General features: G+C 43.4%; 1 protein-coding gene across 6 annotated transcripts in view; it reads left to right on the top strand.

Annotated features, from left to right (window-relative positions):
- Positions 1–14,047, top strand: part of AKT1 (AKT serine/threonine kinase 1) — a 77,470-nt gene that overhangs the window by 25,780 nt on the left and 37,643 nt on the right. The window lies entirely within an intron of this gene.

Here is a 14,047-nt window from a genome sequence, read left to right as displayed (position 1 = left end):
GCTTATTGGTCCGGGAGGTAGGAAGTGTACTTCATTTATTTCTTGCTCCTTGAAACATGTGGTCCCTGTCATCTTCCTTGTTCACCTGCTTTGATAAATTCTATATTTAGCTGTCTCTGCCCATCCACTTGAACAGGACAAAAATAACTTCAGTGTAATCCATCCTCTCTGTCCTTTCCTCTCCACCCCTTCCCTCCCCTTTCCTGCTGCTGGGTTTCGGGTATTCAGTTGTTTGGGAAGCGGTGGATTTTTTGTTTGTTTTGCTTTGTTTCCTTGCAAGTAGGGTTGTGGGCAGGAGAAAACATTTATACCCCGCAATAAAATTGTTGCGAAGAGTATGCAAACTGTCAGAAACACTTCCTCCTCTCTTTTAACATTTGCTGAGGGGTCAGAGTGTGTGCAGAGTGCGTGAAGGGAGGTGGAGCAGGGAGGTTGGGAAATGACTTGCATGTGGCATACATCTGTCTGACAAAAAGCCAACCGTGCCAGGGGATAAATGGACAAACAAATACTGTTTCAGTTCTGAACTCGGAGGTTGAACCTAAAGTTTGCGCAGGAGCAACTCTTTAGATAAGTTTCCAATGGACCTTGACTCCTGTTGTGCAAATACATAGCAGCTAGCACAGAGGAGACCGTCCTCTAAATCCCTGCTCGGGAGAGGATCTCTGCATGGGCTGTGCTTTGCACGGCTTCCCCTGTGTCCCATGATGGGCATGTATATCTATTATCATAAAGTCTGACACAAATCAGTGCTGGCCTAAATCCCCAGAAGTCTTTCAGTGCCTAATCCTTTGACTTTAGTGTGAATTATGCGCCAAATTAGTGAAGCACTTCTGTTAACCTAGCTGTGGATGTTGACTGTTTTTATCTGTGAATTGGATAAACAATGTCCACTGAACTTACCAAAATGTTTGCTGTCTGCGTTATCTGAAATATTATTGTCTTCCACTATTAAGCTGATAGTGACTTGAGGGAAACTGTATTGTTTTGGTGAAACTGCTTTGAGATACAGCCTGCCAAGTTCTTGTATCTTGAGCTGAGTGTTGGGTATGTTGTTGTTCCTGACAGACACATTGTCTGGAGATGTAGGGGCAGTGGTTGTTCCCACAAAAAAATTCCACATTTTGTAACTTCAGCAATTTTTAGGTTATGTTAAGGGTGGTGATGAGGAGCAGAAAGATTGAGGGGAAGACCCCTTAATTTATGCCTAACAGAACTCAAGTTGTTTCTGGACGAAATTTTTGATTTCAGTATCCGCTTTTCAAGAGAAAGTGAGAATTTTTTTTTTTTGCTTGTTTTTGCATTCCTGGAATTACTGCAGGACAGGAGGAAGAAAGAAATGGTTTTGAAAACCGGCCGCAGTTTTAAAGATGAAAATTCTCCTTTCTTCCTCCACGCCGTGTGTGTGCCGATGAAAGCCCGAGCCCCACAGCAGTGGCAGGGCAGCCCTGCTGACCCCTTTTGACTTGCAGCACCCTGGGTGACACAGGCTTAGAGGACACCAGGTTGCACAGGGACTTCCTCAACTTGAAGTGTGTTGGGCAGTACAGTGGAACAGCTAACCAAACCTGGCTTTCACTTAGGAGCCTAATTCCCAGTTTGAAGCCCCAGGCTATGAATTTGTAACGGGACTCGCTACCCAAGCCTGCCGCCTCACCTCTGTGAGGTGCCATCCAATGGCCTTGGCCCCCATGCTCCGTCCTGCTTTTAAAGCGAAGGGCGCTTTAGTTTTTAGGAACGTTAATTCCATACTTCACAAGCACAAATATGCACTCTGGGTGTTTGAAAAGGAATGGGCTCGAATTGAGAACTCACTTCTTGAGCTTCCAGGCACAGTGTAATCCTGTTAGTAGCCTGGGTTGCTGGGATCGTACTGGGCAGGCCAGGCTGCCTCGCAGGCATCTGCTGCTCTGCCTACTGAGTCAAGTCAATATCTTCAAAACTGTAATTTTCACTGTAATGATGGATTACGCATGTCACGGTTTACAGAATTTTGCCTTGTGTGTTTAATAAAGGAAAACAGATTCTAATGCTTATTATTTCTGAAGTCCAATACATCTGAACTAAAGCTCAGTGTATGCAAGACAAACTACGCTTTAATTTTACAATTGTCTGATGGGACTTTGCGATTTATTTGTTGTTACTTCCTTAATGATGTTGCAGTCAGAGGCACTGTTTTGCTAAATGTTGTGTAAAAAGTAAATTGTAGCACAGCAGATGTTGGTATTTGGATGGATGTCGGTGCAATGGGGGGACAGCAACAGTCATCTCTGTCAGCTGTCTTCAGGCTCGGCAGGCCTGCTGCGTGGTTACTTTGGTGTGTAAAAACAGCTCGTTTTGCAACTGGGAAGTTTGGCATTACATTTGGCACCGCGCCATGTAACTGGGTTAACGCAAGTGTTTATCCAGCGATTTTCTCAAAATTGGTAACTTGGAGAAAATGTTTATTAAACTTCAGTACAAAGGGAGGGGGAAATTTGGCTGGATCTCTTCTTTTTAAAAGGCATCGATGTTTGTAATGCTGAAGACCTTTTCTTTATTATTATTTTTATTTCCTCCACTGCTGTCTCTCTTTTACTGTTTTATCACCAACCTTCTTGCAGCTTACTGTTTATAATTTCCTTTTTAAAGATTGAAACAGGGAGGCATACCTGACGAAATTGTATGTAGAGTGTCGTAACTACCTTTCTCTCCATCCTGTGTACTGTCACGAATTAGTGCAAAGAACTGAGGACTGCAAATGAAGCTATTTAATTACTATCACCCCCTGTTTGGTAGAAAATCCAACTGCAGCGTGGAATGGGAGCCCCGATCTGCAGCGCAATTGATTTTTGTTGCTGTAGATTTTACCTGTGGCTTAAGCACAAGCATCCCTGCAGGCCATCAAGAATTTTTCATAGAACTCCTGTCAATATTGGATATATTTCTTTATGGAAATAGCAATTAGGACTGCATTTTTAGTACTGAGGGGCAGGAGAAAGCAGTAGTTTGGCAAAGCAGCAGCAGTTTCAATCAGGTTTTGTACCTGAAATTGGGAACCTTGATTTAAGGTTCATTGGGAAACTTTATTATAACGGAGACATTTAGCTTGGATTAATTTTCCTAATCCATTTTAATCTTGTGCTGCCCCTGTGATTAAATAACTAAATGTCTTCATTCCTTAAAAAGGCTCCCATTTCTTTTGGAAAAGGGAATATGATTAAACTGGGAAATTTGGATTCTCTGGTGAAAGGAAGAAAAGTATGTAGAAAAACATGTTCTCAAACCAGTGACAGTGACCCAGTAGTGGACTTGTGCTTAGTTAATTTTGTAGTTGAACTGCAATTTTATCACCAAATATAATAATCAGGATGGTAATTTTCATGTGGGTCCTTTGTTCTCTCTCTCTTTTTTTTTTTTTTTTTTTTTTTTAAAAAAAGGAGTGGGCGTTATCTGTACCTTCCAATTTCTGTACCCAAGTGGGGCTTTGTTTAGAAAACCATAATTTGCAAGAATGTCTGCCCACTACAAAGATTCATTTAGTGTGCCGTGGGTAAATGAAAATTGCAGATTAGCCACTGCAAGTGTGCAGTGACTGCTTTTTGGAAACTTTTTTCTCCCTTAGCTTGACACTGAAACTGTAATCCTGATGTTCAAATGGTTTGCTCACAGTATGGAGGGGGAAATATATACATGAAAGCATTAATTTGGGAATAAATTAAACCTTATGGCTTCCCCGGACCAGAGGGTGGCCTGAGTCTTCGTGGCCAGGCAGACTTCTGGCAGATTTCTCTATGAGCGTTGGCTCTGCCTGTGAAGGAGCAGGGTCAGTGCAACGATGTTGTGTGCTCATGGCCAGGCTCTGCGTTAGCTCTGTTTAAGATGTGTATGTGTGCGTCTGTGTATTTAAAGGAGGTAGCTTTGCTATTTAAACTTGCTTGCATTTGACCATGTTTCAAGAATGAGGTCCCGAATGGGGAGTGATACTCAGGGCACAGCCTGCCCTTCCAGCTGCCCCTGTTGCTGCTGGGACGGGACCAGGACTGGTGATGGCCGCTGGCACAGCTGCCGTGGTCTGGGGTGAGGGTCAGGCTCCCACCTCTCCCTGCCCTGTCTGTGCTCTCAGCAGCCCAGCGCCTTCCTCCCTGCCTAGCAGAGACCCAGCATCGGGGACACCCTGGCTTGTCCCTTTGACAGCATCCTCCTCCCTGATGGAGCAGACTCCAGGCAGAATTGTGGTAGTCACGTCTTGGCTTGTGTCTACCACGGTCTTACCCCTCCACAAGGTGCCTCTGTCCTTCCCCTTTCTTCTCCTGCTCCCCTCCTCCCTTGCTGTCAGCAGCAGTGGGGTTTTCAGGGTGGCCATGCTTGGCTTGACCCCTGGGGTGGCAGAGGAGCCCCTAGCAGCTGCCGTCTGAGCTGATAGCATCAGATCAGGGGCCAGTGGAAGAAAATGCTGTAACCAGAACGTGCGCCAAGCATCAAACGACAAAGCAGGGTTTGCATGTAGGGTTTTCTGCATGTGTGCATGTTCCTTCCTTTGTAGAAGTCCCTGAGGCACGTACATGGCCCCAGATGACCTTCTACAGGAATGCTACTCCAGGTGACCTCTAGGTTTTCGCGTGCTTTTTTTTTTTAATTAAGTATTTTATAAACAAGACAAAGCAAAAAAAAAAAAACCCCACCCTCATGTGACTTTAAAGCTTTATTTATGGCTTTCTGGTGTTCTCATACTTGAAGTGTAGGAATGTAACTCTCCTACTGTAGTTGTTGCAAGTTCTCCTACAAACCTGAAGGGCAGCTGTAACCCGGCTAGGCAAGGGATGTGTTTTGGAGTTTGTTTTGCTTCTGTGCTTTGGGGATGTGCTAGTAAGAGTGGGAAGATGAACTACAGAGAGCGGACTGTGCTCAGTCGCAGGACGGGGCTTTTAGGATTCAGGTGGTAGAGGGGTCGTGCATGGTGAGGGGCAGTTGCGTGGTGCCGATGCAGCAGTCCCTGACCTCTGAAAATCCAGTGGGGCGAGTGCCGGGTTTGATGTCCGCAGAAATTGGTGTGAGTTTAGGGCTGGCTGGGGGTAGGGGATGATGTTTGTTTTTTCCCTGGGAATAGGAGCAGTTTTAAGAGGAGATTGTCATTTTTGCCATGTCTTCCCAAAACAACAGCACAGGGCACTGCAGGCTAGAAAAGTGTAATTCAAGCTCCAGTCTTCTTGTGCTCATCTGTTTTTCGCTTCTGTGTGGTGTATACCTTTTATTTTTTTATGCTTTTTTTTAAATGAAAAGTGGTTTTAATGTACTAAAATGCTGTTGCAACATGCAAATTAATTCATGGTAACAATGTCAAGGATCAATGTAGGTGGGTCTTTATTGCATTCCTCCTTGTGTAAGAAACAGATTTTTGTGTGACTGACTGGAATGCATCTCTCCTGGAGCTTGGAGCTGCTAGGGAGAGGTATGATGACCTTACTATAATAGATGACTTCAGGGTTCAAAAAATAATAATGATGATTATATGTATGTGCTTTTAGTAGTGCATACACATATTTCGATATTACAGGGATAAATTGTGGTACGGCTGAATTCCTGCAGGAATGTTACTGTTTGATTATATTGAGACTCAATATTTTTACTGTGCATTGTTAAATGAATCTGAATAGTGTTTAAGGTGACAGAAGCATGCCTAGCTGGGCCTGTGATGCTGTTGGGGCAGCAGCGGGGATTGTGCTCTGCTTTACAGTGGCAATACACCTCAGTCCAAGGCATGAAAATCCTTGGCAAAGTTTCTTACACCTGTGTTGCTCGGCTAAGCTTAGCACTAGAGCTGCGGCGGCTGCTTGCTCTCACGTTACCCGGTGGTGAACTTGCTTTAATAAATTCTCAGTATGCAATGAGGTTACTTTGCAAAATTCCTCTGAACTGAGGCAGGCACTCCTGTTATCTGGAGGAGAACTTTCATTGCTGAGTTTGGGGTAGTGACTCAGTAAAAGTTATCTGTGGAATACTAAATTTGGAGGCGTAACCAGGAGGTTGCCATGATAACAAATATTAGAACTTGCTTTCTGGGAAGTACTTGTAATTTTTCCGTTGATGGCCATTAAATGGCTCAAGATAAATGAAACTTTTTATTAGAACTAACGTGGTCTCTGTGTGCTCCTTCAGGGTTTTGCAGACTTGCTAGTGACAAAATGAAGAAGGGAAATCCAAATTAGCCCCAGCCATATAAACAGCACACCCCTTTTTTTTTTTTTTGTTGCTTCTTATTTTTGCCATTGAAATATTTGCTTAACTTGGCTTTTATGCATCTTTCTATGAAATATTTACCCAGTAACTGTCTGTATAAACATGTTTAAAATTCTGCATTGATTTTTTTTCTTGGCACTTTTAAGAATTTCCTGATGCACAGCATGATCTCACAATTACTGGTAGAACTTTTATTGTAAGTGGCCTAAACCAGCTCTGTGTATTTATGTTGAAAATTAGGACTCAAACCCAGAAGCTAAAGGATAACAATACGATGTGTTAATTTCTTACCCTCCATAAATTGCTTATTTATAAAAGTCTATGTTCTGCAGCTTAGTTTTTACAAATAGAGCTTTTTTTTTTTCCTGTTTCAAACCAGGTCTGAAGTTGGTCCATATCATCTGTTTTAGAAAAGCTGCTGTTTCCATAAATCATCCCGAACGTCCCTTTGCCTTTTTTTTTTTTTTTTTTCACCATTTCTTTACAATTCCCCGAGGTTTTGATTCGCTTTGTGAATGACACAATGATCTAGTAATGGGAGCCTGGAAGAGTGAGCCAGGGACTTGTGAGTCCTCGCTGCGGATGTTGTTTGCGCGGCTGCATCCTGCTTTTTCCCTCCCCTGCTCTTGCTTTCCCGTGTGCACCCACCTCCCAAGTTACGCACTCACCTCTTCGAGATCTTAATGGCGACCCTCTGCTGAGTACTTTTTAGGTTTAATGTACGCAAAGCAAATAAATGCTTCATAAAATTCACTCTCACCTGAGTTTTTGGCTTTCCTAATCTTTTTTTTTTTTTTTTAATGGAGCAGAGTGGAGGAAGGGATCTAAAATTAATTTTTAATCAATTAGTGATGCTTTTCCTGAGCATCCTCTATGTGTAGGCAGCCCTAAGAATACAAGCTAAAACTGTGCTTTTGGACTTATTTTGTTTAATATCTGGAAGAGCTTTGGTTTGTATGCGTTTCTTTGCCTTGTCCCCTCTTACACTATCTGTCAGTCTCTAGGCAGGATTTACTGAAGAACAAAACTGGGTATGTCATAGCCAAATAAGGCAAGTGTTCAGATAAGTGCAAGAGTCATGGCTAAGGATGCTAAGAGGTAAAATAATTAAATCAGCTTTTAGATGACGTCTAGAAAAGCCTGCCCTTGTTCAAATACAGCAGGGTGTGGTGTGTTTGGTGTTTTTGGTTTGTTTTTTTTTTTCTTTGTATTTTTAGTAGAGATCATAAAATCTTCGGAGGATTAAGTCACACCCTTTATATAAATACACGCAGTGTATTTAAGAGCCTGATTTGCAGAAATACTGATTGTATTAACTTTAGATGAAGCTCGAGGAATAGTTGTAGGTTCCTCCCTCCTCTAAGGGAAGATATTTAAAAAGTTGCAGGGGCTTATTAGTTTAAGTGCCTTGTTAGCTGCTTGTGCTATTTTCCATCATAGTGTCAAGGTAAAAATTACTTGGGGAGAAATAATTGTTCCAAGCGTGCTTAATTCAGTTCAGTGAATCTGACACCTCCTCTGTCATTTTTATTTATTTATAAAAATGAGAGAGTGTCAGGCACCTGTCAAAAGCAGAGGAATACATGATGGCACTTTCTGTTACAGGAACATTTTATTTTGTTAAAATGCTGTAGCTGCTTGCGAGCATGTTACAGAAAAGATTTCTCTGATTGTGTTGGACACCTCGTGGTGGTTTTAAGTCCTTTTGCTCCCACCGTGAGGTAGTGGAGATGCAAATCACTCTGAGATTTGTTTTCAGCGTGGCTTAAGAAATCGCTTCATACTTTACTGTAATTTATGTAGCTATCCTTAAAACTGCTGGTTTTAATGAAACTTCATTTACATCTTCTCCCACTGGAGACAGCTGTAGGTTAGGACTAGCCTGACTAAGCTGTGCCAAAGGTAGGAGTAAGGAGTTTTTTACATGCTGATTAATTCTCTTTCGCTCCTTTGGGAATATCTGGTATTGCTTAAATTGATTGCTGTAAGCAATATGGCAACATTTTTGACCTTCTAAACTGAAATTCAGCAAAAAAAAAAAAAAAAAAAAAAAAAAAGAAGATAAACCTCTGTGTTTCAGTTTTACATAACCATACAGTTGAAATACAGTGATAAAAAGTACAGAGGTGGTGTCTTCTGTAGTGGTGGTGTTGGCTGGCTCCTTTGACAGAGCTGGAATCGGAGAACGTGGTAGTTGGCCATCCCCTGTGGGGAGAAAGTATTGGGTGAGAATCTGTATTTCTTTCTCCATAATCTGACTTCTGATCTCTCACATGGCCTGGCTTTGTGAATCAGAGCGCCCATTCCTTGCCTTTGGTAGGTGGTTCCCGTCTGCGCTGTTGTGTAACTAAGGACAGAGGTAGCTTCCAATACACTGATTTTTCTATACCTCATGCCCATAGAGCTTTGTGGGAAGCCCTAAGCCAAGGCTGTTTATCTTGCTTTCTGAAGTTAATTTACAGGTGTGGGGTGCCAGGTGACCGGGAGTGGTCCTGGCAGGGCTCCCTTTGTTGCTGGAAAGCCAGACCACTCAGCCGCCCCCTTCACCCCCACCTCCAGCTCCCCTCTTCCATCCCTCCCTCCCCAAATTCCCCCAAGATATGATAATGAAGCAGGTGCCCTGTATTGCAGCTTTGTGTGAGCGTGAGAAACGGCAGTAGGTTTAGAAAAGCCAGAGCTGAGCTGGAGGAGGAGGAGGCGGTGTTTCTTCTTAACCTGTTGGCAGTCACGTCAGTCACAGCCATGCAGGCTGCCACCGCACCGCACGACCGGCCAGCTGCCCAAGGGAGAATAAAGCAGGGAGCGGATTTACTGTGCCCTGAATTAGCCCGTTGCGACCGTGGGGACCCCGCGTTGGGGCCGTGACAGGCGCGGAGGAGCCGGGCTGGGAGCTGGGGAGCCTTGGCCCAGCACAGGCTGGTGACGAGCTGCGGGTTGACCTTCCCTCCGGGGAGCATCCCCGCCAGCAGCCCCGGCTGCCTCATTGGGATGCAGGGCACAGGCGGCCCCTCCGCAGCTGTAAGAGGGAGGTGGCGGCCGAGGAGGCATCCAGAGAGGGGCCGAAAAAACAACAACAACAAAAAAATCATCAAAGAACCGTCCCCCTTTGCTGCGCCTCTCAATAGGCAGACAAACCAGAGGTCCTCCTCTCCCCACGAGCGTGTTGGGAAAGACATTAGCATAACCTCTTTTTTTTTTTTTCCCCTCTTTCTTTTTCTTTTTCCTTTCCCCAAGCTACTGAAAACCTGGCACTGTGTTTAAATACCTCACTTTGGCAGTTTGTTGAGGGAAGGGATGAGTGCTGCACCAGCCTGGTGGGTGTCTGTGCAGCTATTTTTAAAAAAAAATACATATTTGAGCTGAGAGTTTTCATTCGGGTCACCCTAGACTTGTTTAATTGTTTGGTGTCAAGTCGTTAAGATCCAGAATTAGCTCGCTGCCTTTGGAAAGGGCTTGCTTCCGAATGCTTTAGAAATGCAAAGGCGAGTTTTCAAGCCCTGCTTTCTTTTTCCAAATCTGTTTTGATTTCAGCTGGTTTTTGAAGTGAGTGGACACATACCCTATTTACTCCAGCAGCAGAAACGAACTGTAAATCCCCATCCCGCTCTTCAGCACGCATGAGATGGCAGCTCCTGAAAGCTTCACGTCTTTCCAAGGAAGCTGGCATCTGTTTCGCCAAAACCTTATTAGGCCAACAGGATGCAGACCACTTCTTGCGGCCATTGAAGTCTCAGAAGTGAGTCATTCCGCCTTTCACCGGTGGCACATTAGCGCTGCAATTGGCATAACTTTCGTGTTTCCCTCGGAGGGTTCAGGGCCGTACAGTCAAGGAATGTCTCGTCCGTCCTCAGAGCATGTGGGAACGTAGTGAAGGCTTGCATAACTCAGAAGCTCTAATATTTTGAGTGTTAACCTTAATTGTAATGAAGCTACTTCTGATGCTCAGAGCAGAAAGTTTAATGCATTATTTATCCGTAGATTTGTGGTAGCCACTTGCGTGCATTTAATATAACTGAGACCTTGTTTTTAGTCAGTGCTCCTGGGCTTGTTCTGGTTACTGTGGGGCATAAGAAAGTTAATAGTTAGTCCAGTGCTTTTGTAAATATCAAGGGTATCATTGAATGCTGACTTGGTTAACCTAATGATTTTTTTTTTTCAAACCATTGGTGTGTATGAGTTGATTAAAAAAAAAAAAAAAAAGCAGAGGCTTCTTAAATATAGTCTGTTCTGAATTAAAGGGTGTGGTGTTGGCTTTGAATGAGCTTGATGCAGCAACAAGCATGCAGCAGTTGGTAAATAAAGATGGATTTTCTTTTGTTCTGCTGGTGCTTGCTGCTCATTATTCTCCACTTACCCCGTGAGCTTCCCAGGGAGTGGCAGCTGTTTCTGATGTTAGACACTCTATCAGTGGTAGACAGCTCCAGATTCGGTGAGATACTGTTGTGGGGAGGAGAGGAAAATAAGCTAACCCTGCGTTATTGTAAATCCTCAGTAGAATTAACTTTTCATGAACCAAAAGAGTTTTGTGTTTAACTTCGTCTGAAATATTCAGGCGTAAGCGTGCTTTGCAGCATGTGTTACTGTGAAAAAGCTTTTCTGGCATGAGATGGATTTACATTCTAAGTGTGTGTTAAGTATTTTAATGTGCAGTGTGTGGGGGCAGAGACAAGGCAATAAAGAGAAATCGGTCTATAACAATCTTCGTGTATATTTCCAGATATATACAGTTTGGGAATCTTTGCAATTTGGAAATTGCTGGGAGTAAACAGAATGGTACATAAAGATTTTAAATAATAAAGCTAGCAAGCTACAGAGGAGTCTATTTGGTTCCAGGATTTTATATGTAGGATTTATAACCCATGCTTTTGCTTTCCTGTCTCTGCAGTGTTAGCATTCTGTTACTGAAAACAAAGAAAGCTCTGCCAGGGCATTACACAAGCAATGAATCACAGAGGAAAAAATGTTTTGCTTTGTAAATTGTTCACTTTTCCATGGTGGATCATTATTATTATTATTTTTAGTGTTGTCTGATAGAATTTGCCACACATGCTTGCATTTACTGTACTCGGTACAGTTCTTCTAGTGTGACTACATAACTACTAATATTAGTGACTTCAGGTAACTTCTTGCTTATGATTCGTAAAAACAAAACCACAACAGGAACAAAAAACACAGGGCAAAAATTGAAACAGCTCAGTTCACTCTTCAGGCATTACAGCTTACCGAATATATCAGAGGCAGGAAAAGGTGTTAATGTTCTTCAGTCAGCTTTGTCCCAGCAGTTCCACATAATTATTTTTTGGCTGTATTCACAAACTCCTTTTCTGTGTAAAACACTCGGATTTGCTGTCGTGATCAGTGTGGTCCTCCTCACAGGTTGTAGGAAGTTCATAATGTTTTAGCTAATCATAAAAATATGAACTCTTAAGAGTATGCACTTTGTACCTTTTCTTGATGACTGCGTTGGTGAATCTGTGTTTCAGAACTTCTGTAGAGGAACGATAGTTTGCTCAGGCTTGAGTGTAAAATTATCCTTACAGATTGTGTGATCGGGAAGCCACACACCAGGTGATGTCTTGCCACTTCGCTGCAAGATGCAGAAGTATAACCTCAGTGTGTTATATAGTAAAATTCATACCACAGATGCAGCAGTGCACCTCGTACTGTCCTTGGCAAGAGCAATAATCAATAATACGTGCGCTTGCCATATTATGACATTCATTAAGCTCCAGACATGTGGAAAAAGAAGTTCAAAATCACATTACTTATTTGCAGATGAAAAAGGTGGATCAGGAACCAGAACCAGCCAAAGCGCAATGGATGAGGGAAGCTCTAAGTAGAATGCTCTTTGCAAAATGCCTGGCAGTAATGAAATCTTTGATATTTTTTTTTTTTGCACAAAAAGAGTGAAGAAAGAGTGAGTGTGGAGGAGGATGCTATCTATGTATGGAATACACCATTTTAAAGACTGTGATTAATCCTGTTAGATGATGTGTTTCTAACAGAGAAACAGATTGGTGGAATAAAGCTGTAAGAAAGTATGAGAGCCAAACATAAGCATCTAATCTAAGAAGAAGAGTCTCTTGTGACAGTACAGTGTAATTTTCTGTAAAATTATGCATACTTCACTGAAAATAATCAGATAATAGTTTCAGAATCTGCAAAAAAATAAATGTCTCCTCTGTAAATACCAACGGGAAAGACGTGTAGCGTAGATTAAGGAGTAAGGGAAATTGAAACTCTTGATGTCTTGCCCCCCTTCAGATATTTTTCACCCCATCCAATCTGGATTTGGTCCTAAACGCAGGTATGATAAGGGGTATGTGATGGTTTCTAGGTCTCCTGGGTCTCCTTTATGCAAGAGAAGAAAATACCAACGAGTCAGGTACATAACAGTGCCTTCCAAAATTGTGATAGACTGGGCAGCCGCCTCCCCGACCTGCTTCCCTGGCAAACCTCTCGTCAAGAGCTGGGCCAAGCTTGCTATGTGTCGTCTTGTCCCTGTAGTCACATCTGTGGTGTGATAGTAATGAGATTGGAGTAATCTCGCTGATCTGGGCTGAGTTGGACTGATAATTTAAATGTGAAAGGCTTCATAATCTCCTACTGAGTCCAGAAAGTTTGCAGCTTTTAATTAAGGTCAGAATTAAAAAGACGACGACAAAAAAACCTTCTACATTTACTGCCTTGCTTATAAATGTTAAGCCGTGACAGCTTAGGTGAGCTCTTTGGAAATTCCTAAAGCGACAATGGCATTTTTTCATAAAGCCCTTATAGGTTAACATAAGACTTGCAGCTGTAACAGACATCTCTAAAAGAAAAACAGAGGTTTGTGCTCGTTCCTTTTCCTCTCATCTTTCTTGCCCCGCGTCCTGTTTCATCAGTGCAAATAGATGTTTTTTGCAGGCATGGCCACTGTTGGAAAGGTAGCTCTCTGTGACTCTCTCTTTGGTAACTCTTAGTTTTTTGCTTTAGATTAGAAAATTAAAAGCCTAATGAGGGCTAAAGACGTGAAAGCAGCAGCCAGGGGCGTGCATGCCCCTGGCCGCACGGTGTGGGTGTTGAGGTTGCTTGTGCTTCTGTGTGCAGGAGAGAAAAGTATGAGTTTGCATGGAGAAGAAATGACACAGCTGGTGCCCAAAGCAGGTTGAAACTGCACCGCAGAAGGAGGGGAGGTCTGTGGGGAGAGGAAGGAGGCAAAGCAGCTGCAGGGGAGTTCCTGGGGCAGGGTGCACATCGTTGTGAGAGAAATTACCGGCGGAGGAGAGCCGAGCAGCGGGAAGAGAGGGTGTTGAGCGGAGCCTGGGACAATGGGAGAGCAGCAGAAGGTTGCCAGAGCCGATAAATCTGGGGAGCCTTTTCTTCTCGCTGCTCTTGGTGGTTGTTTGAAGAGCTTGCCAGCAGATGAAACCGTGGGCAGTGGGTACCAGCCGCTGCAGGGGCAGCCTCGCGGGGTGTGCAGGCATGCTTCTGCTGCGGCAGACCAGAAAGAAGCTTGGCTCCTAGTCTGCTACCTTGTCTTCTCCCTGGTGTTGAACAAACAAATGGGAAACCATACTGGAAGGAGGAGGGTATAGCTGCTGCCCAGCTGTGGGCGCTTTGTAGTGACCACTTCTTTTTTCATAGGGTTTGTTTTTTTTTTTTTTTTTAAATCAGTTGTTGTTGAGGCGAGCAGAGCTGGAGAAGTATGGCTGGTACCCTGATTTGAATAGCACCTCAAGTGAGACTTCTGTGATTCAGCCGCATAGAAATGTTACTGCAGGACCATGTAGGACCTGGAAGCCCAGCTTGACACCTTGTAAAGCTGTTTGGGGTTCTGGAAAGGCTG

Source organism: Rissa tridactyla, chromosome 4, assembly GCF_028500815.1.
Source record: "Rissa tridactyla isolate bRisTri1 chromosome 4, bRisTri1.patW.cur.20221130, whole genome shotgun sequence".
Lineage (NCBI taxonomy): Eukaryota > Metazoa > Chordata > Aves > Charadriiformes > Laridae > Rissa > Rissa tridactyla.
This window is presented reverse-complemented; position numbering and strand designations above follow the sequence as displayed.